At 41.2% G+C, this 17,054-nt stretch overlaps 1 protein-coding gene across 3 annotated transcripts in view; it reads left to right on the top strand.

Annotated features, from left to right (window-relative positions):
- grik2 (glutamate receptor, ionotropic, kainate 2) overlaps positions 1 to 17,054 on the top strand; it is a 153,345-nt gene that overhangs the window by 35,079 nt on the left and 101,212 nt on the right. The window lies entirely within an intron of this gene.

The raw sequence follows: 17,054 nt of genomic DNA on the forward strand, positions 1-17,054 counted from the left end.
GTTTTTTTATTGTTGAGTTGCACGTACTGATGTCTGTTTTCTAAATAACTTTTTATCCATTTATAAGGTACACCTCTAATGTTAGTTGTCTGCCACGTTTTCAGCCTGACACAGACAAAAAAGGGCAGATTTTTCACACCTTACAACGGTGATCATTTAACTTCTGAGCTGTAACAGCCATTTAATGTTTGATAACTTTTGGAGTTGTTGTGGCGCTTGCTTTGCTAAGTGAACCTTTAACAACTTGAGGAAGCCAAATCTGTCTGAACACAACTTAACTGGCTAAAAACTACTAATTTTGTGAGTGTGGTGTACAGCCTGGACTGGACCGCACCAGTCAACTGCCGTACTGCTGTTTATTGTTCATGTAGCAGGAATCAAACACATGAGGTACATGAAAGTCAAAACTGTGAACCACTACACCAACAATGATAGTTATCGGAACAGATGTCTATATAGTATGTCTAAAACCATGATAAAACTATCAAAACAATTTTGTTATCATAAGTATGAGTGTGTATTTATACCTGTATATATACACACACGCACACTCATAAAAAGTTAGGGATATTTGGTTTTCCGGGGAAATTTATGGAAAATGTAAAAAGTTCACGCTCCATATCATGAAAGTTGGACATTTGAATAGAAGGATGCACAAGTGATTTCCTCATATCAAAAGATTCATAAAAACAAAATTGATCAACAATGGTGGGTACACCACAACAAAAAATGTCAACGCCTCAAGAACTCGTCATGTGCCCTTGAGTATCAGTTGCAGCTTGACAATGACATCTCATGATGTTCGCTCGTCGACTTGGCATGGCATCCACTCTTCTTGAAGGGCAGCCCTCAGGTCGTTGGCGTTTTCTGTTGCAGAGTTTCGAGCCTCTACATGGCGACTCGGCTGATCCCAGAGGTTTTCAATAGGTCTGGTGAAAGTGCAGGCCATTCCATTTGAGGTACACACAGTCTCCAACAGCCATTGCCTGATGATGCAACCTCGATGAGCTGGAGTATTGCCCTCTGTGGAGATGAAATTAGGCCCGTGTTGTTTATGTTGGGGCACAATCACTGGATGAATAATGCTGAATACCATTATTCATATGCACTTGTCACAGTGATCCTTCAACTATGATTACTACAGAGATTTTTTGTTCAAATTGAGGGAGAGATGGTACCATTGTGATGACTTGCTCATTTTTGTATGCTATGCCAAATACTGGCTGAAACAAATACTTTTTCGTTGAAGCTCTTTGAAGTGCCGCATTCTCGGGCATGATTCTGACAATGCCATGGAGAAAATGTAGGGGGAGAGAGGAGGAGGAAGACAAAGCGCTGAGAGCCAGTGCAGTGACCCGGCTTTTGCCGCTGGCGTGACCGCTTTGAAGCATCTCATTCTGTGGTGTGATTCTGCCAGGGCCACAGAGAAAAAGAAGAAGTAAGAGATAAGAGAAGGAAAGCGGCAGGGGGTTTAGCGTTGACGTGCTGACCGGTGTTTCGCCACTGGCAAGGCCGCCCTCTCTTTCTGTATCTATCCATTCCTGGCTGCTGTTACTTTCGCAATTGGATGTGCGAGTGTCGATAGGCAGAACTTCCGCCTTCGCACACCGTAGCCTTCTGCCTACCATTTTGGAAATCTGGTTGACTGGACAATTCGTTTGATGTCATCTTGGTGTATTTATGGCGAGCAAAAACTGTTCATTGTCTCAAAATTTTGTATATGCCACGCAATAACCGTTCATTGTCTCAAAATTGGGTATATGCCACGCACTTCCGTTGTACTGATATATATATACTTATATATATATATATACATACATACAGGATACCGTATTTTCCCGAGTATAAGTCACAGTGTTTTTCACAGTTTGGCCGGGGGTGCGACTTATACTCTGTACTTATACAATTTATGTGTGAAATGGTTAACACATTGCACACATCACGTTATTTTCACATTAAACTGCAAGAGGGTGCTCTCGGCCTCTGTTGATACTTTCCACGTTGGACGTAACTGAGAAAAACAACAGACGATGCCTCTGACGTAAGCGACGTAGAAGAGGAAGCGCTGCATCTTCTACCTCCGAAAAATACGGTATATACATTCATTCATTTTCCGAACCGCTTTATCCTCACTAGGGTCGTGCAGGATGCTGGAGCCTATCCCAGCTGTCTCCGGGCAGTCGGCGGGGGATCACCTGAACCGGTTGTCAGCCAATTGCAGGGCACACAGAAACAAACAATCATTCGTGCTCACAATCACACCTAAGGACAATTTGGAGTGTTCAATCAGCCTGCGGTGTTTGTTTTTGGAATGTGGGAAGAAACCGGAGGACCCGGATAAAACCCTCACAAGTACAGGGAGGGGACATGCAAACAATTCCGGAGCTGGAATTGAAGCCGGTACCTCTGTCTGCACTGTGAAGTCAACGTGCTAACCACTCGACAACCTTGCCGCCGGTACACACACACACACACACACACACACACACACATGGTTTTCAAATGAAGCAACTTTAAACTATGGATGCATTCATTTTATGCCTGTTACTCATCACACGTTGTGTGCCGTTACAATAAGTGTCAAACCTTTGCTTCAATTTTTCAACCAGTGGCTCCATCACTGTGTTCCCCATCGCTTCATTGTTGAAGTGCTCCGCTTTCTTTCAGTAATCTCCCTTCCATGTACCTCCTGCTCCAAGGAGCTCATGCATTGTGTCTTTAGACTTCACTGCTCTGATTACACTACCTGTGGATACTCTCACCACATTCACTTCACACTCAGGCATTTGAAGTAGAGAATGTGAGAATTATCCCCTGCATAGTTCCACATCCATCGTTGCAATGCTTACAACTCTCAATGGGTTTATGCCATTTTGCACATGCTCTGTTTGGAACGAGTATGTGCACAAGTGTTAATTTGCCACGAAGCGGAAACGTGTGTCTGCACACATAGTGTTGCACGTAGACAAGTGTGCGAATGTAAGCGGAGGCGGCTGGAGCGTGATGGGTCTGTGGAGCAGTAATGGAAAGCGGTGGTGGTGATTGCGTGGAGTGTGTGTGGGATTGTTTTGGACCTCAGCAGGTGTAGTTGTTGGTGGCCCATGTGGGCGGATGTGATAGACCTGGGTCTGGGCCATGTTTAGTATTGCTGCAGAAGTGCATTTACTGTCTGGAAGCCTGTTTAACAAGGGGATTGAATATTTTTTGGCATTTATTATCTGCCAGATGGGCTTCTTATCCTTGGGCAGGTTACTGGTGCTATGAATGAATGAATTAATACAATTTGGAAAAAACAAAACCAAAAAACAACATGAAATGCATTTTATTGAATTAACATCACATATCGCATGCGTATATTGATTATAAATGAGCTGCTAGTAGTCTCAGAATGTGATGTTTTGTTCTTTTGTCGTTTTTCCTTGCCCTCTGGGAGGTTAAGGTCAGGGGATGTCAGGAATCCTTGTCAGACTCTTTGTGATTCAAGTTACATAAATAATTGTAACTTGAACTGACTGACACAAATAGCATTAGGTTTTGGTTTGGAAAGCCCTCATTCATCTGTATCTATCATTGCGACCTCAACCCGAATCTGAATAACAACAGCGTGCAGCCACAGTTTTTCTTAAGCCACCTTCATCAATGCGGTCGGTGATCTGTGCACTTAAAAAAAAAAAAGATCTCAAAAGTTGAACTAAGTTTTGGTATTCACAGCGTTATCATGCTTGATTTGATGGAGACTAATATTGTTCAAACCAAAACAACTCAGCTGCTGCAAAGACGGCATGACAAGAAATCGAAGGAATGACATGATCTAACATGAATTTAACCTTTTTTCAAGTTGATGATGAGCTTCACTGTCTAAAGAATACCGTGTGGGATGATATTTAACAAGTGCAATATTTTTAGGTGAGGAAGCTTGGTTCACCATAAATGCAGCTTTTACAAGCTTCAGACATGACATTTTAATAGGACTGCGGACTGTTTGTTTTGTGTAGAACAAACTTATAGCCGTAATAATGTGAGATGAGACATTTTGCAGAAAAGCCTTAATGTACACTCAAATCGTAAAAAAGGTTCAATATACACAGTATATAACTGGTAGAGCTTAGAAGAGATTTGATATCCAAGTCCCCAGATTTGAGATGCTAATATTTGTTGACTAGGGAATGGCAAACCTCAAAATGCTACTGGTAAAAACGTACAGTATATAAAAAAATGAATTATGAAAAAATGAATCCCTGGCATACGTATCACCAAATGATAAAAAAACAACTCAGACAAAAAGACAATTTAAAGAAGAAAAAAGGACTGATTCTCATTAACACACACACACTATAAGATTGTTTACTTTCGTGACAGCTTGTGTATGTTGAAGAATACAAGTCACAAATACAGTTTCCTTCAAATGGGAAATCATTTGCAGCAAATGCATGGCGATTTAAAAACGGTACAATATGCATAAAGCAAAAGTAACGACCACTTTTGAAAGCTTTTATGAATATTTATAAACTGTCTGTGCTGCACATTTTTAACGAATCACATTCTTCTCACCGTTTCAACCAACCAATGCTTTTTAATCCTTTGCCTTAACATGAAAAGATAACCTCAGAATACTGATTAAAATTGCATAATTGTCTTTTGGGTGCATAAACTATGAGCCTGCCTGCGCATCTTCTGTGAGAGTGTCTTATGTTGGAAAGGAACCTGCAGGCGTGAAGTGTGTGATACTTTCTCTTTCCCCGAAGCTCTGATTGTCAGGGCTTGTTAAAGGCAGAGTGCCCAATGTTCTCATGGCTTTACGGCCAACATGATCTCGGAGCAAATTCATTTGTCCATGCATTTTCATCACAATCTCTCTAAATGGAACCATTATCTCAACATTTCTGTCTTTGGTGCTTCCCTCTTCCAATTTGACTTTTACTTTGACACATACGCACCGTCACACAACATTCTCTCTGCTTCCCTTTTCTGTTTTGCAGTGCAGTGTTTTAGAGCTGTAGAGATAGGATGAACAATGGATGTGACAGCAGGGGAGACATATTATTATTGGCATTGGAGGAAACGGTTGAGCTGCAAGAGATGTGGATGGGAATGTGGAAGCATATTTTGGGTGACTGGAAGTGACTACGAATTCATCCAGGAGTAGATTGGATTTGCATGTCATAATTTACATGTAATTTATTCCCTCTCCCGACCCAGCGTTTTTCCTTTCTGAATTCTGATTTTAATTTCCCCATTGCGGGACAAATAAAGGATATCTTAATCTTAACAGATGCCTTAAAGAAACCGACGGGATACCTGACCTTTGACCCCGTGATTCAGTCTGAAATTGACAGCATCTTAATATGGTGATGTGAACAATTACTGGGGTGGCAGTAGCACATTCTGAAAAGACTTTGTCAATGGAGTCAGAGGACACAACAAGCACGAATGTCAGTTGCTTTAATTGTTGGAGAGATGCTAGTCTGCTTCCTGGCTACTGTTGTGGTGCGGTTGAGCAAGGCATCATCCCCGCGAATGAACTGGTGCAGTCTTTGCGCACCGCTTTCACTTTCAATCCTTCCTTGTATGTCTGCATGTGTGTGATGTGGTTCTATGCGTGGTATGCAACAAAAATCGGTGTGTGAGGTCAATTTCCCCTTGATACCACAAAATTGTAATACATTCAAAACTTCAAATTCCACTGGTTCACATCTACCGGTACATTTATTCTTGACAGCCATCCACGTTGAACAGATCAAAAGTAGCAGGCAGATAAAGCAAATGCGATTTTCAGTTGTTTAGAACGGTTTCACTGATAAAAGATCCTAATCAATGTGAGAAAATGCTTCCTTTGTGAGCAGAATTATTAGATTTTAAACATTTGAGCCATTGGTAGAGCAATGGTTCATGTAGCTTCTAGCAGCTGTGTAACCCACAGGGGATCATTTTCTGTTTTATTCCACACTGACCAGTGGTATTGATACGACACTTTCTAAATGTGGTTATTTAAAAATAAAAATTTAAAAAAAGGGGGAAAAAAGCTGTTAAAAATGTGCCCACACACGTCCAAGGAAAGACTAACAAAAGCAGGGCAGAATATCTGAATTCAAGTATTATACTGAGCAAATCAAAATGCCTTTCTCACATTTATTTATGCAAACGCCTCCTTGAATGTACTTGCTGTCTGACCTTGCGAGCAATAAATGAGGCCGCCGACAAAAGATTTCTTTCATGTAGTGTTACCGGCAACCAAGGTAAGATGTTCTGACATTTTAGTCTTTTCAAAGTGTCTACAATTTTCACTAGCTAACTTTTTAAACATGTGTTTTATTGTATTCTCGCTGTTTCCAAAAATGTGTATATAAAATAAGAATGACAATATCACTCATCTTCATTATGAATAGAGCATGCTTAAAATGTACCCTTTCCTACATTTCTAGCTGAGTCATACAACTAATGGGTTGTTTGCAAGTCAAGGGACGCAGAAAACTGAACCCAGGCCAGGATGATAAATGTGTGAAAAGTAATCCTAAATATAAAGTTGCTTCAGCTCACATATTGCTCTCCATCCTCCTTCCTCCATTGCCCCTGAATTGTGACATCCGAAGTTTATGGCCCACTTTAATACATACATAACATGCACAGGATTGTTGTATAGATGGTGGGTAAATGTATGAATGGGTGAATTTATAGACATTCCGAAACAGTCGGGCATAACTGTATCATATTACCGAGGGGAACCTTTACTGGAGAGAACAGCAGGATAGAAATGGGGGACTTGTAAAGTGCAAGACTCCTGTGACCTGCAAACCCTTTAATCTGAGTAGTAAAGATCCACTATTGATCCCATTAACACTGTGAGACTTTATAGACGTCTCTTTCATCGCCATCAGGAACAATATAACTTCATTAAACCGAATAATGGATGGGGAAAAAAGGTTGTGTTTGTGTCAAAGGGTGATCATTTGCTCCTATTTTCTCATTTCACCAACCAATTAACCAGCAATCTTATCAGGAGCGTGGCTGTTCCCCAAAGTAGACTATGATTATGTCACATCAGTGAGGTCATGTTGTCGCAGCGGAGTAATATCACCTCTGAAGGAATTTGCCTAACCTTTCATTTTCCTCATTTTCAACCATTACTTAAGATAATATCACCCACTTGCCTCAGAACAGAAAATCAATACGCCTCTGCTTAGTTCCAAAGCAAAGCTACTCATTTTAGATAAAGGCATTGTTTTCAGGGTTTAGCAAATGATAATACTCGACTTTGAAACAAACTGTATTTTCTCTCTGACTTGGAGGGAAATTACCCTCAATAAGCGACTCAAGCCTCACATCAGCATCCAGGGATTTAACAACCATAACTGCAGCTCTTGCAAGAGGCAAAATGCTCTGTAATGCTGTCTTAACACCTAACTCTCAGTGGGAACCCAGTCATTTGGGAAGAACTGGCAGGCTTCAGACCTTTACAGTATGGGATCAGTTCTATTTTGTTTTTTTCAGGTTGATAGCAGCGCCAAATCTAGCTGTGAATTGATAGTAGTGGGAACAAATGTCTGAGCCCACAATTGGAACCGTAAGATGCTCACAGATTAAAGCCTTTACTCGAGAGTAATCCTCACCGATAAATCACACAAGAATGAGCAGGTCCCACAAGATGAGAAAAGAACCCATAATCTTTCGACTGTGAAGAAAACATAATGTGCTAAGGACTGGACACTTGGGCATAGGAGCTGGCCACAGTAAAGGCGAATGCCATCTGTAAACGTACGTTAATGACACGATTAACCTTTAGATCTGTGTGTAGTACGAGTTTTGTCTCTTACTTCCAGCCAGGAACGTGACTATGGTCCAAAACAACGCTTTTTTTTCCCAAAGAAAACCGAAAGCTACTTAACGAACCATCTTATATATCTGAGCATTAAATGTTAGAGGCGGCCCGGTAGTCCAGTGGTTAGCATGTTGGTTTCACAGTGCAGAGGTACCGGGTTCGATTCCAGCTCCGGCCTCCCTGTGTGGAGTTTTCATGTTCTCCCCGGGCCTGCGTGGGTTTTCTCCGGGTGCTCCGGTTTCCTCCCACATTCCAAAAACATGCGTGGCAGGCTGATTGAACACTCCAAATTGTGTGGGTGTGAGTGCGAATGGTTGTACGTTTCTGTGTGCCCTGCGATTGGCTGGCAACCGATTCAGGGTGTCCCCCGCCTACTGCCCGAAGACAGCTGGGATAGGCTCCAGCACTCTCCGCGACCCTAGTGAGGATCAAGCGGCTCGGAAGATTAATGAATGAATGAATTAACTGTTAGTTAAAGACAAGTCTGAGTTGTAACGGTGTTCGCAGAACGACCCTGAAAATCTGACAATCATGCTGATGGCTCTGAGAAAAGATTAGGAAGTCATTTAAATAAACACGAACAACATGTTTAAATCCTTTTTGGAAGTGTGTCATTTATGAGATCCTTGAAAACAACAGGGGCATCAGTCAGACCGAACGACATCACCAAATACGCAAAATGACTGATGGGGATTCGGAACCTTTTCCAATCATCCCCTTCATGAATGCGGATCAGACTATAAGCACTCCTCAAATCAAACATGGTGAAAACAGTGGGCTGACTGAAGAGTTGGAAAGAGGATCTTTATGAGAGCAACAATAGTCATCTCAATGAGACCTTTCAAGTCAATGCAGGGGCAAAGAGTCTTGTTGTTTTGGCATTTGTGCTGGCATTTCCTTCTGTGTACTGTTGAGAACAGTTTGTGTACTCAAAACTGAGATAAACTTTTCATTTGTTATATATAAACAATCACTACAGTTAGATCAAATATAATTAAATCAATAATATAAAAAAGATATAAATGTTAATTTGCAAGAATTTCTCCAATTATTTCCCTGTATTATTTAAAAAACACAGATCTAAAATCCTTTTACTACTTATTCACTGTGTAAAGCAAAAACGGAGCCAAAACATGGTCACTGTAATTAATTTTCAAAGACTTAAAAGTGTGAGTGTGAGTGCGGATGGTTGTTCGTCTCTGTGTGCCCTGCGATTGGCTGGCAACCGGTTCAGGGTGTCCCCCGCCTACTGCCCGAAGACAGCTGGGATAGGCTCCAGCGCCCCCCGCGACCCTTGTGAGCATAAAGCGGATCAGAAAATGGATGGGACTTACAAGTCTTCAACATGGCCTAATTGGCTGAGAAACTCTTTGCATTACTTAAATCTTGGATCACACGTGATGCCACAAAGTGGATATTTCCATCTCTGACTCACCTATTATACATCTGGACAGTAAGTGTGAGTTTGTTTTCTGCCACCCAATCAACCCCACCACCACCACCACCAACTGTGCAATGCTCACTGACATTTCCTGATGTGAGTAGTTCACAAAGGCGCCGACTGAGGAAAGAGGGTCACGTTTTGTACTTCTGTGCCAAGATTGAGAGGCACTGAGAAGAAATAAAGGGAAATTACTCATTACGTACTTATATTTAGAGCAATAATCTGTACTCAGGGTACGTCAGATTAAATAAAAGCAGAGATGGATGAATAGAGAGAGAAAGTGCAGTCTAAAAAGGCAGATGAATAAATACAACAGCGGATCTGCAATTCTCAAGTGGCTCACTTTGTAGAAGCATCTTCAGTCTTTTCCCTCTAAATCTCCACCAACTGCTACATACAGCTCCCTGAAGTATACAGCCTTCTGCTGTTGATCTTGCATGAAAAGGTACAAACTGTTCTGCACAAACAGACCATTAAAAAATAACGCCACCGCTCTTCCAAACAATTACGGCTTGTGCAAGATTTGAACGGATTTAAAGAGCTATTACGTACTCCTCTCGAAATCTGATCATAGACACCTGGAGGGGAAACAAAACATCAATCTACAGTGAAAAGACACGAACTAATACAGTGGAAGCTTTAAGTCAGACTCTTCAGAGACTTTGTTTGTGAACAGAAATATTTGCCAACTCAAGCAATATTTGTCTTACAGTGTTCGTTTATTGAATCGTAATGTTCCGTAACTATCTAGATAGGGGTAGATCCCACAAATGCAGACAAGGATAAGATTATGGTTCAAAAAAGGGTTATTAACAAACGCAAGATGGACAAAGCACAAATAATGACACTGGTCAACACACCAGGATAAAACAAGAGAAGCAAAAATCGCCAGAAATTGTCTTGTCTCGAAAGGACAATACAATCAAATGATGACAAATACCAACCGAGAATAACTTCCCAAAACTGACGACTTACAAGAAAAAGGAGAGCAATAAAGAAGGAACAAGAACAACTGAGGCATTTAAAGACTTGTGTGATTCCAATCATGCTGCCAATAAGATAGGCGGAAACAGAGAATTACATTGATAATAAGATCATCTGTTGGCCTCATTTGTTTGATGTTTATTTGACCTAACGCAATGTTAAGTAAGGAAATAAATGACTCATGAATCACATCCTCAAGAAATGCCATACCTGCAGACACTTATATAGTTGTTTGCTCTTCGGCCAATTAGTCATAACTAGAAAACATCCTTTTCATTAGCAGTTTCAAGGTGAGTGTCACGTTTCGGTTTTCGGTCTGGCCAGCAGGTGGCATGAGCGGTCTTCCTAGCACACCTGCTGGCAATCGTTAATCAATAGAGACACTATTTAAGGACTCCAATGTTCTACACCTGTTGTGGGAGTATTGTTTTTGGCATTGCTCATTGACTTAGTGGCGTTTGACCTCGTCGTGTTTTCGCTAGTGATGGGTCCATGAGGCCTCATGAGGCGTGTCGGCACACTGACACACTGTGTTGATACTGTGCTGATACTGTGTCACTGACCACTGCCACCTGCTGGACCTTCAAGATCCCTGCAGCCAACCCACTTAACAGACTGAACTGACTGATAAATTGTTTTGTATATTGAACATATAAAATATACAATTCGGTAATAAATTGGCAAAAGGTGAAGGTAAGATATAAAAAAAGGAAAAGAAAATAGTCATCATCACAAATATGTGTTCAAAGGAGTAGAAAGAAGCAAAAAACCTACCCCGAGTCCTACCCCTTCTTATATATGAATTGATCATTTTTCTAAATAGGAAAGAAAGTCTAAATATCAACAAATGCTTTTACCCTTATGTATGCTGTACTAATACATTTTTACATTAGGTTTGTATATACAGTACATACTCTTTAGAGCACATGTATATGTCGATTTTCTCATATTCATAATGGATGCTACATTTCATTAATATATTAAATAATCTCATCAATGTATTTCTGATGTATTGCTATATTTCATGAGTGCATCGAATTTATCATCTTAATTCTGATTTGTGTAGTTGTCTTGTACTACTCTCGAATTCATTTTTAATCTCAGCAAGAGAGTTCCTCATTTTACTGGTCCGTTTCAGAATCATTCCACAGATTTACACCTATTACAGATACACTCCTTTGTGTGATGTTCGTTCGTGTTTTGGATTTTTTTGTATAGATTAGTACCCCCTAAATTATGACAACTTTCTCGAATTTTAAAAAGCTTCTGGATCTTTTGGCAAAGGTTATTATTGTGTGCTTTGTACATTAATTGGGCGATTTTGAAGTCAATCAGGTCATGAGATTTCATTGTTTAATTTGATAAACAGTGGATTTGTGGGTTCCGTCCATTTGGAACCAGTGATTGTTCCGATTGCTTTGTATTGTAGTTTTAAAACAGTGTTTTACTGGCATTTCCCCATATTCCCACACAATAGGTCAAATATGGAAGTAATAAAAGTATGTGTACAAGGATCTCTTATTCAGCACATCCTTAGTTTTTGGGAGGATCCCTATGGTTTGGGATGTTTTTCTTTTATTATCTATTATGTAGCTGCCAGCACGGTTTTGCATCTACAACTGTTGCAAAACATTCTCATAAGGTCATTCATCGATTTGATGATGAAGTGTATACAATATCATTCACATCCATGCATTCATTTTGCAACATTCAATGTGTTCAAATAATGTGAAGATCATTTGAATGAGGATGCTTGTGGGCTTTGATTTCACAAATTTTTATTGAGAAAAATAAGATGCTCCAATGTTTTAAACTTCAGCCTGTTGCGTCTTTTACAAGCGATTTCTCCTGCTGTGGAGAACACACGCTCACAAGGGACGGATGAGGCTGGCGTACAAAGGAACTCCTTTGCGAGGTGGGAGAGGTTTGGGAAAGAAGTGTGTTGTTCTTTCCAGTACAGCTGCTTCCTGGAACCTTGATTGTCAAACATGGAGTGGAGAGTCAACCAATAATAATTACTGATTGTCAATTAAATCATCAACATAGTAACCGTGAAAAGATGAGTGAACGTTTGTATACCTGGCGTAATACTGGGTGTATCGCGAACTTCATTCTCATGCTTGGCCCGATAATGCCTCAGCATGGTGGAGGTGCTTCTGTTGGTGTATGACAATTCGACCCGGCAAATTCGACATTTCACCTGTAATGAAATGTGAATAAGAAGTAACTAAGAGTTACTTTGAAATGTATTCGGATTAGAATGGTACAACACATGTCAATAATCTGACAGGCACTCGGCGAGTGCCTCTCACCGAGAGGCTCTCGGCGACAGAAGGCGATTTGAATAAATAAATAAATAAATAATACCTTATTCTCCGGGACATCAAAATGGTCCCACACGGCGGATGATTTGCGTCTCTGCTCCATAATCGGCAAGGAAGGCAAGGCACGAACACGAAGTCTGCACTGACACGAACTTCGACAAGCGAGCGTGAGTGAGGTCTGGCTTGTTTCGGCAAGTGGCATTGTGTCGCCAAACCCACTTCCTTATAAACACTGTGCGGCGGGCTTTTGCTGCGTCAACGCCCTCTGCACTGAGTCGACGCCCCCTGGACTAAGTGGCGCAGCCTGTACTGTGCCAAGCAGCCGATACGGTCTAAACTGCACCGGTGCAGTTCACGTGTCAATTAGCAGCCTGGACTGTGTCAACGCAGCCGATGTGTCAATTAGCAGCCTGGACTGTGTCAACACAGTCGATGTGTCAATTAGCAGCCTGGACTGTGTCAACGCAGCCGGTGTGTCAATTAGAAGCCTGGACTGTGTCAACGCAGTTCACGTGTCAATCACGTGACATAATGAGCCAGCACATGCATCGACACGTGGTTCGCTCTGTGAGCCCGGCGCATGTGTCAATGCATCGGTGTCGCTGGACCCATCACTAGTTTTCGCGTATAGTCTTTGTTAGTTTTTGTGTAAGTACTATTTTATTTTGATGATCTGGCTTTTCATGCGTGTACAAAGTGTTACCTTGTTTTTCGTTCGTAGTTTGTGGGCTTTACTTTCCTTTCTTGCTCTTTTGTGCAAGCACCTTTTGTTAGTCGTTTTTGATTTACCTCATGGTCCTCATTGTGGACCAGTGCTTTATGTTCTCGCTTATTTTCGGTTCGATTAAGACATTAAATTGTCTTTACATCGGAGACCTTGTTTTTGTCTGTTTTTTGGATCCCCGTCCCTAACTCGGTTTATCCGAGTTCGTAACAGTGAGTGACATGAATGGGACTTGTAGTTATTGTTCAGTGTGATACAGTTGCTGTCACTGCAAAATGTCATCATAAAATAGAACGCGGTTACTGTCTGTCCCTAGAGACACATAAGTTGTCTTTGCAGTATTTTCCTCTCTCAAGAACTCGGCTCAATTAAAGACACTGGTTTTCAGAGAAAATCTTTTTTCTTTTGCATCAAAATCAATGCCATTGTCATAAACTCACATGTGACAACCAAACAGAAGTGAACTGGTCTTTAGAGTTGCATTTTATGAAGCTTGGTGAGGATTATTACCACCGTTACCGCCAGCTCTGGTAAATTATAGAACAATAATCCTGTGTGTAATATTTGTTCTTGAGTTTGGTTTAAACCAGGAAACCAACTGTGATAAATCCATAGACTAGTGATGGGTCCAGCGACACCGATGCATTGACACATGCGCCGGGCTCACAGAGCAAACCACGTGTCGATGCATGTGCTGCTTCATTACGTCACATGATTGACACGTGAACTGCATTGACACAGTCCAGGCTTCTAATTGACACACCGGCTGCGTTGACACAGTCCAGGCTGCTAATTGACACATCGACTGTGTTGACACAGTCCAGGCTGCTAATTGACACATCGGCTGCGTTGACACAGTCCAGGCTGCTAATTGACACGTGAACTGCACCGGTGCAGTTTAGACTGCATCGGCTGCTTGGCACAGTACAGGCTGCGCCACTTAGTCCAGAGGGCGTTGACGCAGCAAAAGCCCGCCGCACAGTGTTTATAAGGAAGTGCGTTTGGCCACACAATGCCACCTGCCGAAACAAGCCAGACCTCACTCACGCTCGCTTGTCGAAGTTCGTGTCAGTGCAGACTTCGTGTTCGTGCCTTGCCTTCCTTGCCGATTATGGAGCAGAGACGCAAATCATCCGCCGTGTGGGACCATTTTGATGTCCTGGAGAATAAGGTATTTATTTATTTATTTATTCAAATCGCCTTCTGTCGCCGAGAGCCTCTCGGCGAGAGGCACTCGCCGAGTGCCTCTCAGATTATTGACATGTGTTGTACCATTCTAATCCGAATAGATTTCAAGGTAACTCTTAGTTCTTATTCACATTTCATTACAGGTGAAATGTCGAATTTGCCAAGTCGAATTGTCATACACCAACAGAAGCACCTCCACCATGCTGAGGCATTATCGGGCCAAGCATGAGAATTAAGTTCGCGATACACCCAGTATTACGCCAGGTATACAAACGTTCACTCATCTTTTCACGGTTGCTATGTTGATGATTAATTGACAATCAGTAATTATTATTGGTTGACTCTCCACTCCATGTTTGACAATCAAGTTTCCAGGAAGCAGCTGTACTGGAAGGACCAACACACTTCTTTCCCAAACCTCTCCCACCTCGCAAAGGAGTTCCTTTGTACGCCAGCCTCATCCGTCCCTTGTGAGCGTGTTTTCTCCACAGCAGGAGAAATTGCTTGTAAAAGATGCAACAGGCTGAAGTTTAAAACATTGGAGCATCTTATTTTTCTCAATAAAAATTTGTGAAATCAAAGCCCACAAGCATCCTCATTCAAATGATCTTCACATTATTTGAACACATTGAATGTTGCAAAATGAATGCATGGATGTGAATGATATTGTATACACTTCATCATCAAATCGATGAATGACCTTATGAAAATGTCTTGGAACAGTTGTAGATGCAAAACCGTGCTGGCAGCTACATAATGGATAATAAAAGAAAAATATCCCAAACCATAGGGATCCTCCCAAAAACTAAGGGTGTGCTGAATAAGAGATCCTTGTACACATACTTTTATTACTTCCATATTTGACCTATTGTGTGGAAATATGGGGAAATGCCAATCAGAACAATGACTTCAATTAATGTACAAAGCACACAACAACCTCCTTTGCCAAAACATCCAGAAGCTTTTTAAAATTCGAGAAAGTTGTCATAATTTAGGGGGTACTAATCTATACAAAAAAATCCAAAACACGAACAAACATCACGCAAAGGAGTGTATCTGTAATAGGTGTAAATCTGTGGAATGATTCTGAAACGGACCAGTAAAATGAGTAACTCTTTTGCTGAGATTAAAAATGAATTCGAGAGTAGTACAAGACAACTACACAAATCAGATTTAAATTGATAAATTCGATACACTCATGAAATATAGCAATACATCAGAAATACATTGATGAGATTTAATATATTAATGAAATGTAGCATCCATTATGAATATGAGAAAATTGACATATACATGTGCTCCAATGAGTATGTACTGTATATACAAACCTAAAGTTGTAAAAATGTATAAGTACAGCATACATAAGGGTAAAAGCATTTGTTGATATGTAGACTTTCTTTCCTATTTTGAAAAATTATCAATTCATATATAAGAAGGGGTAGGACTCGGGGTAGGTTTTTTACTTCTTTCTACTCCTTTGAACACATATTTGTGATGATGACTATTTTCTTTTCCTTTTTTTATATCTTACCTTCACTTTTTGCCAATTTATTACCGAATTGTATGTTTATATGTTCAATATACAAATAAATGTATCAGTCAGTTCAGTCTGTTAAGTGGGTTGGCTGGATCTCGAAGGTCCAGCAGGTGGCAGTGGTCAGTGACACAGTATCAGCACAGTATCAACACAGTGTGTCAGTGTGTGGACACGCCTCATGAGGCCTCATGGACCCATCACTACCATAGACCATTATCCCTGAATCTCACCACAGTGGACAGCTTCTTTTGATGGGGAGAAGTCAAACAATGCGTCTCAAATGAGAGCAGATGAATTTAAAGGCAGCTTTCCTATGACAGTGCAAGCACTTTGGCTGATACTTATTCATTCCTGCAGGCTCATTATGGTATGCAAAATAACCCCCCACCCCATGAGATGAATACAAATTAAAATTGAGATACAGTGTTGCTCGTCAGTGTTATCTTTATTTAAATCTTGGCTTTAGGCTGCAGAGAGCAAACTTCGGGAAGAAGCGAAGCAAACATTTGAAATCACCACAATAAAACAATGATCGGACATCTTGCACAACATCACCGATCCTGCAGTTATTTTCAATAAAGTGTTTGGATGGAATCGAGGCTTGAGGTTGGTCCTGCTGTGGTGGTTCAAAGGTGGTTGTTGAAGGGGAGAAAAAAAAGCCTGAGCTCCTGGTGACTGACATCAAGTCAGCAGGGCCAGGCCAAGGGTTAACCCAAACAAAACACTTCAATCCCTCACGGATACTCTCTACAGCTCCCTATGGTCTCCATTGATTGAATCACGGGTCAGTCAGAGTACCCCCCCTACCCCCCCAACTCCTCAGGCCTTATCTCTGTCAATTCGTTTGCTGACTGGCAGGAGTATTCACTGGAGGGCTATTGCTGCGGGGGGTCCATATGTTAAACACACTTTTCCATTCCATCCATTTTTCCTTACACTGAAGCCCTTATTTCTCTGTTTTTTTCATTGGCTTTATGAAGGACTATGATGAGTACATTTCAAAGAGAAGCCGGTTGCTCTCAGGCAGTTTCAGTCTT

The sequence above is a fragment of the Hippocampus zosterae genome, chromosome 5 (genome assembly GCF_025434085.1).
Source record: "Hippocampus zosterae strain Florida chromosome 5, ASM2543408v3, whole genome shotgun sequence".
Lineage (NCBI taxonomy): Eukaryota > Metazoa > Chordata > Actinopteri > Syngnathiformes > Syngnathidae > Hippocampus > Hippocampus zosterae.